General features: G+C 47.1%; 1 pseudogene; it reads left to right on the top strand.

The window, feature by feature from the left end:
- Positions 1-395: 395 nt before the first annotated feature.
- LOC146333978 (tight junction protein ZO-3-like) overlaps positions 396-16867 on the top strand; it is a 37734-nt pseudogene continuing 21262 nt past the window's right edge.

Raw genomic sequence — 16867 nt, 5'->3', positions numbered from 1 at the left:
GCTGCTGTGCTTGTGAGAGATGAGCGAGCTCCTCTCCCACGGATTGCTGATCCTCCTCAGAATCAGAACTGCTCTGGGGTTCTATGGGCTCAGTTCCCACCCTGACACCTGGCGCTCATTCTTTCTACTTGCCCAGCGCTTTGGGGGCGGTAGGGGGTGTGGAGATGCCAGGTGACCCCTAAGCACTTTGACAGGGCCTGTGTTAGTGCAGCGGTGAAATGTGACCCCAGATCTGAGAACACACGCCGAGGCAGGCCGAATCTCGGGACAATGTCCTTCATCAAATGTTTCCCCACCTCTAGGGCTGTGGCTTTCCTGCAGGGGAAAGCCTCCGCCCATCCCGATCATTCATCTACAATGACTAGCAGCCACTGGAACCCTTGTGTTTCGGGCAAATGAGCGAAATCAATCTGGACGGATTCAAATGGCCGTTGTTGAAGGACAAAGGTGTGTCCTTCAGATCCTCTCTAGGCATTCGCACTTCACGAATAACTGCTTTACAGTCATGCGGGAGATCTGGATCTTGCTCAGGCATAAGAGTTGCGGGGTTTAACACGGTACACCGTGAAATAGTTAATTCCGGGGTTTGGAGCAACAAAGTCTCGTATTTGGTATAACGGGTGTTGGAAAAATGCTGGGTATTCCGCAGGGTTAACAAAGCATGGGGCAACCAGAGTAATACCCTACTGGCCTCCTATGAGGTCCAGAATTTTGAGAGAGCACCCCAGAAGCTACACCACGTTTCTCATGTACAAACAGAATAGAAGGGTTAGTATAATCCGGGAGACCTAAAGCTGGAGCGGATACAAGGGAGTCCTCACTTGTTCCCAAGCCTGGGAGTCAGGCCTCGTCCACTCACACTCTTCTGGGGCTGCATCCTTTGTCTTCTCTAACCATGGCTTCACAATTTCAGAGACATTTTTCTGTCTAAACATGCATAGGATTGCGCCATTATCCTCCATGAATTTGTCTAACCCCTGTTCCAAATTGGTGGCCATCACTACATCCTGTGGCAGAAAATTCCATCAATACCTCTCCAGTGGAAGTTTTAGATAGGGGCCGTGTGTCAGTGCAAGATTCCTGCACTCAGCAGGGGGTCGGACTAAATGTCCTCTCAGGTCCCTTCCAGCTCTTAGAGTATACAGAGCTGGGGCATAAATTCTGGGAGGGAAGACGTTCCTTTCGGTAACCACGTGGGCCCAGAGCAATGAAAACCAGTCCTGGACAAATCAAATGGATTTTTATTTTGGTTTAGAATGAATGTACCTATTATTAATGAAATTCTTTATTGTTATTATCATTGTAGCCATTGTATTTAGACTTGATGAATGAGACGAATTCGTAGAATCACTGGAATTCATTTGCATCTTCAGTGTCCTCAGTCATTTTATTGAATACTACTTAACAGTGAAAGTACTATGTTTCAATCCTTTGATATGGTTGTACCTTTTATTTTTTGGAGGAGGAGGGTATTTTCTATTTTATAAAATAAATATTAAAAGAAGGAAAGATTGCCACCACTCACACTCTTTTCTCTTTCTGCTCAGGATCTCTGAAAGGGTTTTGGCATCGCCACCTCGGGAGGATGAGATCATCCGAGTAGCGTCAATCAAGACACCTCGATCATTGTCTCCGACGTTGTGCCGGGGGGACTACAGTAAATGGCCGGCTACAGTAAATGGCATGAAAAGTACCAGGCCACTGAGTGGGGGTGGTGCCAAGTCAGAGGATATGGAAGGTTTCTAGAAGGTACTGTTGTAAGGATTTTCTTGATTTTGAAATACACTATCACAAGCATTCTGTGATGTCACAGCATGTTAGCTGAGGGTGGGTAGGGCTCATGCTTTGGGGGTGAGATTTTGGGGTGAGACTTCTTTAGCTGGCTCCTCCCCCAGGAGCCTGTGTGCTTGCTCAGGCCTTGCTCTGCTGTTCTACCCCCAGCAGAGGTGCAGTTGGAGGGTAAACAGGGCAGGGCCTTCTTGGTGGTGGTCCACACCCGCAGTGTAGACAAAACAAAACTAAATGAGATGGAGCAGTGGTCTGACTCCATTTAAAGCAGCATCCTACATTCCTATTTAGGTCGGCCTTTTATTCAGAACCATGAGGACTAAAAGCTTATTTTAGTTTTAGAGGGAAGAACCTTCACTCAGTGGTACAGCACCTGCAGTTGGGCTTGGAAAACCCCCCGTCCAACATCTTTTTCCACTGCTCTCACCCCCGCTGCCCTTTTGCCTTTCTGCAGGACCCGGGACAAAATTGCCATGGTGAATGGTCTTTCCATGGAAAACGTGTCGTCCTCTTTCGCCATCCAGACCTTGAAACCTGTGGCAAGTTGGCCAATATTGTGAGTGCAGGCAACGGGGGGGGGGGGGGTGTTAACCCCCAAATCCCCAGTTGCTCTCCTTCATCTTTTTATTAATCCTTAGAAGAAGCAAGATCCTTTCTGTGCAGCTCAGTTTCCATGGAAGTTCTTCCAGTAGGGTTGCAGCATTGCAGCGTTACACCAATTTAACCCCCCCACACACTCACACACACTTTGATTTGTCAGAAACATATATTTATACAAAGGGATCAGTGTAAAAGAAACATTCTTCTCACCCCACCCTATGCATGTCTCTCTCGCTCAGTAATGGCATTTGTTGACTTTCTGTGATGTCATGGAATGCTTTCGGATATTCTAACTTCTCTGGGGCCAACCACATGTCTGGCTGCCTCCCTGAATCAATAAACCCCCAATCAATCAGGATATGCCTTTCTGTATGTTTCCACAGCCTTCCACTGGTTGTTCACATTTCATTGTTCTCGTTTCCCTCTCCAGACTGGGGTGGTCACACATGCGCCTATGAAAGTAACACCAACGGTTGGGTCGACATTTTGAAATACATTTGAGTAGACCCATTGAGCACGCTGCAGGAGAGAGCACAGGACAGGAAGGCCTGGCGTGCTATGGTCCATGGGGTCACGAAGAGTCGGACACGACTGAACGACTGAACAACAACAACAAAGACCCATTGACATCAATGGGGCTTAACTGGATCATGGCTAACAGACGTTGTATTTATTTCTATGGGTCTACTCCAAGTATGACTATAGGCTTCCAAGCCCAATTCCAAGTGCTGGTTTTGACCTATAAAGCACTACACGACCCAGGACCACAGTACCTGACAAAACGCCTCTCCCGGCATGAACCAACCCGCACACTACACTCTGCATCTAAGGCCCTCCTTGGGGAGCACTTCTGAGGGAGGCTCAGAGGGCGGCAACAAGGGAGAGGGGCTTCTCGGTGGTGGCTCCTGTCAGGGTGGACATTGAGCCCATAGAATCCCAGAGTAGTTCTGATACTGAGGAAGAGGAGTCACTCCTGGGAGAGGAGCGCGCTCCTCTTTGCCAGGGCCAACAGCTGACGGAGATTCCTCCCACCAGCATTCCTAGCTTAGATAGCAGTCCTGGGAGTGACAGAACGCGGGAAGCAGACTTGATGGACGCGCGACGCCGACGCAGAGAGCAGCGCCAAATGGAGGGCGCGGAAAGGAGGTGTAGTTCTCGGTTGGCACGCAAACAACGGCTGTGCCCAGAGGATCCAAGGGAAAAGGGGAGGGACTCTCCCTAGTCCTTAAGTTCAGGGGTCTGCCAGTAATTCCCTTTCAAACGGGCACCAACTGTTCCAACGTAGGGCATAGGTACTCTGCTGCTCAGATCTAGTTGCTAACAGTAGAGTTGTTAAGTTGTAAAGGAGGAATAAAGCTTTGAAAAGAATCCCTTTGTCTGTGTCTGGACTTGGCTACTGGATTAGACTGAGAGAGGCCTCCAAGGAGCCCTTGACAGCTCACCATTTATGGAATAATCTTCCTGACAAGGCCTGCCTGGTGCCAACATTGTCATCTTTTCGGTGTCAGGTTCAAACTGCCCTCTACTCTCAGGCATTTGGCAGTGTCTAATGAGTCTCTTGATTGTCTCTGGCTGATGGTTTTAAATTGTTTTAGATATATGTTGTTGTTGTGTGTGATATTTGTTTTATGTCCTTATGTGAATGTTTTTTTATATATTTTACATAATGTGTTTTAATGGTTTTTAATTTTTGTGAACCTCCCAGAGAGCTTCAGCTATGGGGTGGTAGAGAAATATAATAAATGAAATTAAATGGCTAAATCTGGATCCAACCCCAATGCTCGTAGCCAGTTTGGATGATCATAAACGTGGATTAATAAGACGAGATGTCAGTGAGCCTTTCTCTCCTCTGCCCCCCTCCAAATCTGACCCAATTAAATCAGGAACCTGTAATGAACCTCAGTGCCCCATTTCATCCAAACTGGGAAACGATGGTCTCAGCTTCGGAACAAGCAAGGATATGAAACCATGGTTGGAAATTGGTTCAATATCCTGTCTCGTTCCAAAGCTGGTAACCACAGCCCCGGTTCCTACAAATAGAAACCATGGTTAATTTTCCTTGCTTGTGCTTCAAAGGGAAGCACGGAGAGCCTGTGTGGATAGGCAAAAAGACTTGTACATAGCTTGGGTTAATAAGCCAAAATATGATTGCCCGAATGCAGCCTCTCCCCTTTTCTGTATATGTGTCATGTTTACATCAGATTTACGCTTCCTTTTAAAAGCAGGTTTCCAGTCCTCATTGAGAAGGTTTAAAAATGTATGGAGAAAATCTCAGTTCCAGGCTGTTGAGGACATGGGGTAGGGGCTACCAGTGGTTGGGGAGGGTAGGACTTCAAACCTGTGTCCCTCCTGTTAGAAAAAGACTGTCCTCTTATTCTTTGACTGTCAGCTCTTTGCTGGACCTTTGAGCTATTAGCCATAACTATTGAGCCCACCGGACACACATGTCCAGTGGCAGTGTACATCTGCTAAAAAGGGAAGTCGTAAAACATGGTTAAGACAGTCACATAAGCATAATCACAAAAATAAACATGCCGACGTTATCTCATTGTACATCTGCAGGTCACGCTTCTGCTGTGTCAGCTAGTAGCTTAGTCGGTTAAAATGTCTTATCACTAGCAAGAATGTATAGGGGGCGGAGGTATAAAAAGACTTATGCATGCTTAGCTCGGGGTCCAGACTGCTCTGTACCCGTTTTGCAAAACGACTAATAAAATAGTGTTGGATTTTATTTATTTATTTATTTATTTCATTTCTATACCGCCCAATAGCCGAAGCTCTCTGGGCGGTTCACAAAAATTAAATCCAAGCAACACACAATAAAACAATTTAAAATATACAGAACATTAAAACCACAATATAACAATACAACCACAATAAAACCTAGCAGCAGTGCAGGAGTTCTGGCATCCTTTCTTTCAACTGAAAGCAATAACTTTTTATCTAACACTCCCACTTCCTTAGTGCTCTGAGCTTTTGCCCATATATTTTTAAACCTTCTCAATAAAGACTAGAAACTTGTTTTTAAAAAACCCTGAATTTTGATGCAATTACATGTCACTTTTCTACATCCTCTCCTTTCCACTCCAGGAAACAAGGCTTCAGGCCAACACTACCTTACTGGTTAAGGACTCGCTTCTTTACAAATGCAGATCCTAGGAAACTCTCAGACTGCACAGAACCAGCTAACCCGCACATCTACAAAGATCAACAGAGGACGCGAAGTGGAAGTTAGAGTTGCCGCCAGCAGCCTGGGCGTGAACTTCTGGGCCAGACTTGCTTCGCAGGGATGCCCCTCCCTTCGGGCGGCTCCCTCCTACGCTGGCTTCCGCGAGCGGCCAACCTGGCGGGGCGTCTGAGCCCTGCCCCTAACCTTTCCCGCTTCGCTCTGCGACGGGCCCTAGCGTCCCTCAAGTCGTGCCCCTCGCCCTCTTCCTCCTAGGGACGTATGAAAGTCACTTACCTTTTTGAAGGGTGACATTCGCGGTGGGGGGGAAGCGCTCCGTCCCTCCCTCCGAAATTCTCTCCGGCTGGCTCCGCTCCGCAGAGATTCTGCAGAGCCGCCAGCCGGGGCTGCCCACAGCTGGACATCCGGCCGCTGGGCAGCCTGCAGGGACGCAAATGGCGGCTGCCGTAGCCACTGCCATTTGCGTCCCTGTATTTTGCCAAGATAGGCTACGTAAATATTTACGTAGCCTAAAACGGCAAAAAACCACAAAAAACAGCGAACGCAAATGGTGGCAGCTACGGCGGCCGCCATTTGCATTCCCTTTTTTTTTGCCATGATAGGTTACGTAAATATTTATGTAGGCTATCATGGCAAAAAAAAGGGAACGCAAATGGTGGCTATGGCAGCCGCCATTTGCGTTCCCTTTTTTTTGGCGTGATAGGCTATGTAAATACTTACACAGCCTATCACGGCTTCTGCAGGGACGCAAATGGCGTCCCTGCATTAGCCGTGATAGGCTATGTAAGTATTTACATAGCCTATCATGGTTATATGGAAGAAGTGAATGGCGGCTGCAGATGCAGACGCCATTCGCAAGTCAGCGCGGACGGCAGCAGGTAGGTGCTCCGTTCCGGGCCCATTTTGCGGGGTGGGGGGGGCGGGGGGCTTCGTTCCGCCACGGATTTCAGGGGGCCGAATGCACTGGCATTCGGCCACACCGAGATCCGTGGCGGAGTTCTCTGATATCCCTACTTTCTCCTCCAACAAAACTTGAGTTCTCATGGTGGAGGAAGGGGGAGCCGTTCAGCCTGGGCCATCTGCGTGTCAAGGCCTTGGGCAGAAAGTCTCACCATACCTGAGCTCACTAGGGAAGGAGCCTCCCCCTGTTCTTGCTGTTGCCATTCTGATTCTGAGCTGCCAGACATCTCCACATGCTCAGATTCATTCCTGACATTACCCAACACACACATATACAGAGGCTGCGTTCAGGCAATCATATTTTGGCTTAAGCCAAGATGTGAACAAGACTTTTGCCTATCCACACAGCCTCTTCGCCTTCTTTAGGTATCCCACGATGGCTGTGCAGGGAGGCAGAATAAATTAGGTAAGGTTATGTGTGTCCCTTTATTTAATTCACTAGATCTGAATCTTTGTGCAAATCAGCATACCTTCTTTTGGATTTCTTGATGGGCTGCTGATGTTTGTTCTGCTTTACCTCTCCACAGATGGTAAAAAGACCTCGAAAGGTGCATCTCCCGGTTACCAAATCCAGCACCCCCCAAAACCTGCCTCTCTGTGTTCCCGCCCCACTCTCAGCTGATGGCCGGAACAACGACTCGGACAAGGAGTACGGTTACCGGGGCGGCGAGCCACTTTCGCTGAGCAGACCCGGTGGTTATGGCTGATGCCAGGCCAAGGCAGAGCACAACAGGGGCTATGATGGGGACTCATCCAGCGAGAGGAGCTCTGGCTGTTACTGGGATGAAGGCAATGCTCCCCGCAGGCATCCTATCCAGAACAAGAGGTGGAGCCAAGATGGCAGCCATCAGAGCTGGAGCCAAGACAGCGGATCCGACGAGCAGCCTTACACCAATGGGTACAGCTGCAAAGGGAATGCCAGCGGGCTGGTGTTGGTGTCTGGCTTCAAGAGGCTGCCACGGCAAGACATCCCAATGAAACCCCTCTGCTCAGTTCTGGTCAAGAACAAGGAGAGTGAAGGCAGATAGTGAATTCTCCACATCCTTCCTTGAGAATGGGTATCTTGGGAAATCTTCCCAATTTCCTGAAGTTGCATTCATGTTTGAAATTTTGGCCTTGAACAAGTGCATACTTCTGAAATTTGCAGTTGCACACATGTGCAAAAGCCTCCACTTTGTCATGCCCCTTTTCCTTAGACTTCATCCACCCCTTCTGCTAAGTTTCTCCCTCTGAAAAAATGGCCACTCGTCCAGGTTCAGCATGAAAAAAAGTCTGCAATGTAATAAAATTAAATCAGATGGAAAGTTCGGTCAATGGATTCCCATAACCCTAATTCAGAGGTGCAATACCTTAAGTCCAGGGCCAAATTCAGCCTGCCTGACATCCCACTTTGGCCCTTCAAGGTTGCCCAGATGGCCACACCACCTTATGTCCTCATCCTCTTGACAACAAGAAATATAACCATAGTACCCATCCTTCCTATTCTCACAGGTCCAGGCTAGCTATCCCCAAAGGCCTGCCGGAACAAAAAAGTTTTTGCCCGCCCGCAAAAGCATACCAAGGAGGGTGCCACTCTCGCCTCCCTGGGAAGGGAGTTCCACCCCAGAGCCTTGGGGCAGCCACCGGGAAGGCCCTCTCCCGCGTTCCCCCCAGGCGAGCCTGTGATGGTGGCGGGACGGCGAGAAGGGCCTCCCTGGAAGATCTCAGGGCACGAGCAGGCTCATGGGGGGAATGCGGTCTTTCAGACAACTTGGACCCGAGCCGTATATGGCTTTATAGGACATGACCAGCAATTTGAATTGTGCCCGGAAACAGACTGGGAGCCAGTGGAGCTGCTCTAGCAGGGGAGTGGTATGCTCCCTGTAGCCAGCCCCAGGCAACCGTCCGGCAGCAGCTCTTTGCACCAGCTGAAGTTTCCGAGCACTCTTCCGAGGCAGCCCCACGCAGAGCGCACTACAGTGATCCAGACGGGATGTGACTAAGGCGTGCGTCGCTGTGGCCAAGTGAGGCATCTCAAGGAACGGGCGCAGCCGGCGCACTTGCTTTAGCGGTGCAGATGCACTCCTGGGCATCCAGGCTCAGCGCGGAATCCAGAAGTCCACCCGAGCTGTGACCCTGGGTCTTCAGGGGGAGCCTAACCCCATCCAGCACAAGCCGAACCCCTACTCCCTGATCCACCTTTCCACTGACCAGGAGCACCTCTGTCTTTGTCAGGGTGGACACTGAGCCCATAGAATCCCAGAGTAGTTCTGATTCTGAGGAAGAGGAGTCGCTCCTGGGAGAGGAGCGCGCTCCTCTTTCCCAGGGCCCACAGCTGACAGAGATTCCTCCCACCGGCATTCCTAGCTTAGATAGCAGTCCTGGGAGTGAGAGAGCGCGGGAAGCAGACTTGATGGATGCACGACGCCGACGCAGAGAGTGGCGCCAGATGGAGGGCGCGGAAAGGAGGCGTAGTGCCTGGTTGGCGCGCAAACAAAGGCTGCGCCCAGAGGATCCAAGGGAAAAGGGGAGGGACTCTCCCTAGTCCTTAAGTTCAGGGGTCTGCCAGTAATTCGATTCAAATGGGGACCAACTGTTCCAACTTAGGGCATAGGTACTCTGCTGCTCAGATCTAGTTGCAAACGGTAGAGTTGTTAAGTTGTAAAAGAAGAATAAAGCTTTGAAAGGAATCCCTTTGTCTGTGTCTCGACTTGGCTACTGGATTAGACTGAGAGAGGCCTCCAAGGAGCCCTTGACAGTCTTGTCTGGATGAAGAGTCAGTCTGTTTGCCCTCATCCAGTCCGTTACTGCTGACAGACACCGTTCAGCACCCCAACAGCTTCCTTGGAATTAGCTGGAAAGGGAAAGTAGAGTTGGACGTCATCAGCATACTGGTGACACCGAACCCCCAAACTCCGGACAACCTCCACCAGTGGTTTCATGTATCTGTTAAATAGCACGGGGGACAAAACGGAACCCTGAGAAACTCCACAGGCCAATGGCCAGGGAGTCGAGCAGAAGTCCCCCAGCACCCCCTTCTGGGTCCGCCCCTCCAGGAAGGAATGGAGCCACTGCAAAACAGTGCCAAGTCCCATCCCAGCGAAGCGGCCCAGAAAGATAGCCTGGTCGATGGTATCGAAAGCCGCCGAGAGGTCCAGCAGAACCAACAGGGACACACTCCCCCCGTCTAGTTCCCGGAGTAGGTTTCTGTCCCATAACCGGGCCTGAAGCCAGACTGAAATGGGTCTAGATAATCTGTCTCATCCAGGAATCCTCTTCCCGATTGTTTGGGGGCTTCCTGACTTTTGTGCCATTTTCTCCCTGGGTTGAAAGAGATTTTGCACCCCTGCCCAAATTCCCACCCCACTGCTAAACCGTCCCCAAAGGATCTGACCAAATGGAGCCGGTAAAAATGAGGGCTTTTATTGAAAACTGTAGTTGGGCTGTGAAGAATGAGACAGGCTTCTGGATCACGCAGGACGTCTCATTGTGCTCAAGGGCTCAGTGGAATGTGAAAGCTTGCACACTTTGCCTTATTTCTCAGCCCCTCCCCTCCCCGCAAAAGTGCCTTATATGAACCAGTTCATTTCACTGACTGTCTACTTTATCTCCTGCCCAGAACAAACAAACCCAGAATACAGCTTGAGGCTTGGAAGCCAGATTTTCATCAAACACATCATGGAGACAGGATTGGCAGCAAAGGACGCTTCTCTGCAAGAAGGGGACCTCATACTGAAGGTGTGTGGGGCTTGGGAGGAAATGAGGGGGGCTCGATGCCCCTATGGTTGATGCCCATATGCCATTCCTTTTACAAATCCAATGGAAATCATAAGAAAGAGGAACAGACCGGTAATTTCCCAACCTGTCCACCAGAATACATTAGTGTGCTGTGAAAGAGAGAATTTAGTTAATTTTAGGGACGTATAAAACTTTGGTTCCACTTTCCAACCCCTGAACTTGAGCAGGAATGCAATTCTCAGGAAGTCTTCGCTATTTCCCAAGCTTGCATTCACGTTTGAAACGCAAGTGCACACTTTGGAAATGCGTAGTTGCACATATGCGCAAATCTGCATTTCCACACTTTAGCCTATGGGGAGGGGGGAATGTGTATTTTTGGTCAGGAAAAATGTGCACTTTTAAAAATGTGCATTTTCCCCTGTCGAAAATATGTATTTTTCCTAATTAAAAAAAAGGAAAGAAATGCTAGCATCCGGGGAGACAAACAAGATGAATCAAGCTTCGAAGAAGAATTCGTAGAACCTCAGTGAGCTCAAACATGCCATGTTCACCCATCCTTAGTTAATTTTGTTAACTTATTTATTTCAGTGGTGGGTGACACATGGGTTGCATATGCCCCCCTGCAGTCTTTTTTGTAATCCCCACCCTCACTACTGCTGCCAAATTTGCTGCTGTAGTGGTGGTAAAAAAAACAGTGGCAATTTTTCTTGAGAACAAGGGGTGTGGGAATCTTTTTTTTAAAGTTGCTGCAGTTCTGCTGTCGTGGCAAATTTAGCGGTATTTTTTTAATTAATCTTTTAGTGTGAATTTTTACAAAACAAAACAAACTGAAAACATTACAAAACCTAAACAAAAGGAATGAAATAAAAATACAACAACATGTTCAAAATCCTCAGTCTCTAACATTACAATATGAGAGAGAGAGAGAGGAAAAAAAGGGAAGGGGAAAAAAAGTTTGACATAAACTTCGGTAAAAGCAAACCAAATATCCGTATACAAGTCTGTTTGCAAGTCACGCCTATATACCACTCTTTCAAATGTTGCTGGTGTTAAGTCTACAGTCCATTGGGTTATAGGCGGTGAGCTTTTATTATTTATTTATTTATTTATTTATTTTATTCCATTTATACCCCGCCTTTTTTCCTCTTGCAAGGAACCCAAGGCGGCTTACATTATCCTCCTCCTCTCCATTTTATCCTCATTTTATCCTTCCAATATTGTAGTATCAGTCTTTTAGCAACCAAAAGGGCACGAAAAATCCATTTACGCTGACAATGTGTTACATTCAAGAAGAAGGTAAGTAGTTTAAGAGAACATTTACATCAGTAAATGTAAATTTACATTAAATGTAAATTAAAGAGCTTTCCAATACAAAATTTATCCATACAATAACTTCTCCCAAAAGGAGGCAGCCATTGGGCATTTCTAAAACATATGAATAAAAGAAGCATTGAATGCATTACACATCCAACAATTAGCCGAATTTGACAAGCCTTCACTAAAAAGACATGGTGTCCAATAGACCCGAAACAAGACTTTTGCTGAATAAGACGTAACCAAAGATCCATTGAAATGTCCGATACAGACGCCAATATAGCAGTGTAGTGAGGGGCCAGGGTCCCTTGATCCACAGAAGTTGCCCACACCTTTAGTTAATTTAGGGCACAATCCTATGCATGTTTAGACAGGAAAAAGTCCTACAACTCCCTGCATTCCCCAGCCAGCAGAAAAAGCCCTTCAACTCCTAGCATTCCTCAGCCAGCAGAAAAAAAGTCCTATAACTCCCAGCACGTTGTCAGACTTTTTCCTGGGTAAACATGCATAGGATTGTGAAACCAACATTGCAAAAACCCGACATGGTTTCAGAGAGCAGAATAAAATATGGACAAACGTAGTTCTCAAAACACAAGGGGGGAGAAGTCCAGAAAATATTTCCAATGTAAACATCCATATGTGTTTGTCTCATAATTGCCCCCACCTTCCTTTTTGGTATAATAATAATTTTAAAAACCGTGTAGGGCCAAAGAGAGAGAAAACAAATATTTTCAAATGAAAGAACCTTTTGTGCAGGAAGCGGAAGAGAGAGCAAAGGCAAGGCTGGTAAGACTTCCACAACCTGGTGCCCTTGAGATGTTTTGGCCTGCAGCTCCCATTCGCCCCAGACAGCATGCCTAGCAGTCAGGGATGATGGGAATTATAGTCCAAAATGTCTGGAGGCCACCATTTTGGGGTAGGAATCTCCGTCACTGGGAAGTCCAGTTCTTTTTGACCCGACGGAGTTCAGTGGTGTGTATGACTCGATTTGCACTTTTCCCCGAACTCTGGAACTTTTTTTGCGCATTTTTTCCCTGCAGGTTCCACAACATGTGCTAATTTCTGGGCAACTTGCGCAAATCTGGGCAACTTGTGCAAATTTCTGATCTGATGTGGTGCAGTGGCGAGAGTGTTGGACTGGGAATCAGGAGATCCAGGTTCTAGTCCCCACTCAGCCATGGAAGCTCACTGGGTGACTTTGGGTCACAGACTCTCAGCCCAACCAACCTCACAGGGTTGTTGTTGTGAGGATAAAATGGAGGAGGACGAGGATTATGTATGCCCCCTTGGGTTCCCTAAGGAAGAAAAAAGCGGGATATAAATGTAATGAATGAATAAGTTGCATGAATTTCTGAGCAATTTGTGCAAATTTCTAAGCAACATGTGCAGATTACAGGTGTAATTTGTGCAAATCTGGCTGCAATTTGCAGAAATTGCTCAGAAATTTGTGCAAATTGTGGAGCCTCTTGGGGAAAATGCACAAAATGCCTGGAAAATCTGCGAACTGGCCTGTCACGCTGTACACAGAGTCGTTCACCCCAGCTGAGACTGGAATGAAGTCCGGGGTGGGGGGGCAAACCTAGGAAAACACGCTGAACTCCACCCCCCCAAACAGATTTCTCCGATATCCCTACTTTGGAGAAGGCTGTTTAATTGGGACTTGGAGAAGATTGTGATATGGGAAGTGGTTTAAGAATAATAATAGGAACAATAATGATAATCAGGAATAGGTTAATTGGCACGACCTTTCTCTCTCTCTTTCCAGATCAATGGTGTGGCCAGTGAGAATCTGTCTCTAGAGGAGACGCGGCAGCTGATCGAACAATCCAAGGGCAGACTCATCTTGCTCGTCTTGAGGGATAGGAGCCAGTTTTTGGTCAATATCCCCCAGGTGTGAGACAGTGAAAGCGGAAGTTCCCACCTGGACGGTGAGGGGAGGGAAGTGGAAGAAAGGCTTGTTCCCTTTTGGAGGAAAGGCTTGTTCCCTGGCTGTCTCCCGTTCTACATCTGCCCCCCGCCCCGCCCCGCCCCCGATGGCTTTTGAAAATGCATTTAGGAAATATGCCTGCCTGAGAACTGAGGTCTGTTGGAGGGGCCCTCCTCTGCATCCCACCAGTACGAGACATACACTATGGTGAGACATGGGAGAGGACCTTCTCTGCTGTGGCACCCCAGCTGTGGAATGCCCTCCCCTTGGAGGCCCGATTGTCACAGACACTGTTTTCATTTCGGCACCAAGTAAAAACATGGCTTTTTACCAAAGCCTTTGAGAGCTAAATGCATTCCCTAGCACAGTGTTTTAACCGCTTTATTGTTTTAGATTTTAACTGGTATTAGTTTGTTTAATAGTTTAATATGTTTTTAGATGTTTAAATTATTTATTGTTTTATACTGCTTAAATTGATTTTATCTGTACACTGCCCTGAGTTCTTAATTATATAGGGCGGGATAGAAATGTTTTAAATAAATACATAAATAAATATGCGTTTGGGAAATGCATGTTTGAATATGTGTGTGAAGGCAAATTTTCAGGCAGAATTAAAAAACTGAAAATTTGCCAAAATGAAGCCAAAGGGGTGAGCAAAACGGACCATAAGCAGACCGATTTCTCCACCCTTCACTTGAAGGGTGAAACTGAACTGTATGTCCTCGTCATGTTGTTGTTTTTAAAATTTATTTCTTCATTTCATTTCTATACTGCCCAATTGCCGAAGCTCTCTGGGCAGTTCACGAAAATTAATGGTTTCACAAAATGGTTTCATAGGGCGTTTTCATTAAGATCATGTTCTCAACCTGTCTTTTAGCGTTAGCTGTCCAGAGCACAATTTCTGGGGGCGGATCTAAAGAAAATGCATAAATATTAACAAACGATAGTCCAAATGAACTCTCCCTTTTTGTTGTGTCCCCCACAGACATCTTTGATCTTGGCTCTGACATCTCGTTGCCCCCTCTTGCAGGGAGCATCCCCCCGCTCCCCCGAATCTCCTACAAGGAATTATCTCCTGTAAGTGTCTCCTTGTGTATCTTGAGCTACCTGCCTTTGTCTCCAGGGCTTGCTGAGAGGTGTGTTTTTTGTCCGGTTGTAATTTTTATTTTGTATAGACTACCGCAGCCTTTCCCAACCTGGTGCCCTCCAGATGGGCAGAAACAACCAGTGGCTAGGGATGTACGGACTGTATAAAATCCGCTCCATCTGTGTTTCACGGATTGTCAGGCCCCTTTCGTTCTGTCATCTGCCCACAGACAGATGCAAATATTTTTTTTGTCATGCAGAAATATACGGAAATAATTCCATAAATATTTACAGAAGTATTTACATAATTTACCTCACTACGTAACATTTAGTGTATTCTCCCCCATTCCATTCAACGTTTCCTCAGCAGAAAACTATGTATTTTTCTACGGATTTATATGCTTCAATTTCAGGAAAATAAAAAAATCATCCGAAAGCCCACAGACTCTGCATGGCCTGCGGGGGCCGCTCCGCAGCGGATTCCACAGGTCGGATTCTCGGAAATCCAAGCTCATTTTAATCTGTCTCGAATTTCTCCAGCATCCCTACCAATGGCTAGTCTACCAGAACAGGCATTGTAGCATCTAGTTAAGGTTTTAAAAAACTAGAACCCGAAGTCTACCAACGGGAGCTGGGTGCAATATAACCACCGCCATAGAGAACACCAGGGCCTGCTCTGGTTGAACTGCTCCTCCGCGGGAGATGAGCATGTAAGCCAGGCCATTCTAACAGCCCTGCTGAAAACTTACTTACGTTTTTCCCCTTCTTCCCTCTCCGTCCCCTTTTCCTTGCATGCCATGTCTTTTTTTTAGATTGTAAGCCTGCAGTCTCATTCTGCAGAGTGATCATAAACCGCCCCGAGCGCCTTTTGGGGAGTGGGATCAACAATACTTTGAATAAATCAATCAAATAAATCGATACGGTAACTGGAGGAGGGGGCGGAGCCAGTCACCAACCACATCTCATATACAGATCTAGATCCTAATGATATAGGGCCGGATATAATGGCCGGATATAATCGGATCACATGGTTAGTGAGTGCAGGATGTTGGGTTGGTGAGAGTGCCTTCTAATCCTTTAACATGGGATGTCTTTCTTTCATTCTCACCCTCCTAGGTTGTGATTTTTGCCACCTTATGTTTGGATCGATAGATTTTTATTTCTTACTTTTGAATTTTATTGTGTACGTTTGTAGTATTCGCCTCTTCGGGGGCCTTTGTGCCCCAAAGCGGCATATAATAAGGCATAATATTTTTAAAAAGAAAATAATGATGATGATTCTAAAGGTGGGCACACAGAGCAACAGCATGTTGTCCCCCCACTCAAATTATAACTGGGTTGAATTTCCCCCCTACTCCCCCAGGTCTAGGAGACGTTCCAGCAGGGAACAGCAGCCAGAAGAGGACTTGATGGCAGTCCAAGTCGTTGGTGAATTCCAGCCACTCAACTGCTCATGTAAGGTTGAACATTTATGGCATGGGTGTTGAACCTCTTTCAGCTGGAGGGACAAATTACATTTCAGATAAGCTCTCAGGGGCCATTTTCCAGTGGCAGGTGGGGCTTAAAGCTTTTACTGCTAGCAACTAAGCCTTAGAAATTTTATCCTTTTAGAATGGGGTGGAGTGTGTTAAATAAAAAGTTCTTGCTTCTGGTTGAAAGAAAGGATGCCAGGCAGGCAGCAGTGGATCCAACACTATTTTATTAGTCGTTTTGCAAAACGGGTGCAGAGCAGTCTGGACCCCGAGCTAAGCATGCACAAGTCTTTTATACCCCCCCTTTACAATTTTCTGTTAGCCACAAGTCATGTCAACTGACTGAGCCATTAGCTGACTCCTTAGAGCATGACTGTGTCAACATGTTTATTTCTGGTTGTGCTTATGCGACTGTCTCGCCAGACTTCCCCTTTTTCTAACAATTCCCTCCTTTAAGTCTTTACTCGTGTCTTAAAGCGGAGTTTCTTTGTCTGTGCAGTAAAGCAAAAGCATTTGTTTTGACAGGGCAGTTTCCATTAACTGCTGGGATTTATAAACAAGAGGCGATTGTGGCTCCTGGATGGCTTCTTCGCCTGTGTCCCTGGCAGCTTCCAGGGGGGAGCCAGGGAGCAGAGGACTGTTGCCCGTGTCCTCCTGTTCTTTCCGGGTGACAGGAGGAGGCAGGGGTCGTCTAAATGGCTTTAACCGGCTGCAATGTGTCCATTTGCTAGAACCTACAAGTTTCACACATGAATGGCTGGTTGGTCCCACCAAGTAGGGCCCTTCCCACCCTTCATTTAGAGCTTCTTTATTCTA

The sequence above is a fragment of the Heloderma suspectum genome, chromosome W (assembly GCF_057233095.1).
Source record: "Heloderma suspectum isolate Gila_16-S chromosome W, 16-S_ref, whole genome shotgun sequence".
NCBI classification, from domain to species: Eukaryota; Metazoa; Chordata; class Lepidosauria; order Squamata; family Helodermatidae; genus Heloderma; species Heloderma suspectum.
This window is presented reverse-complemented; position numbering and strand designations above follow the sequence as displayed.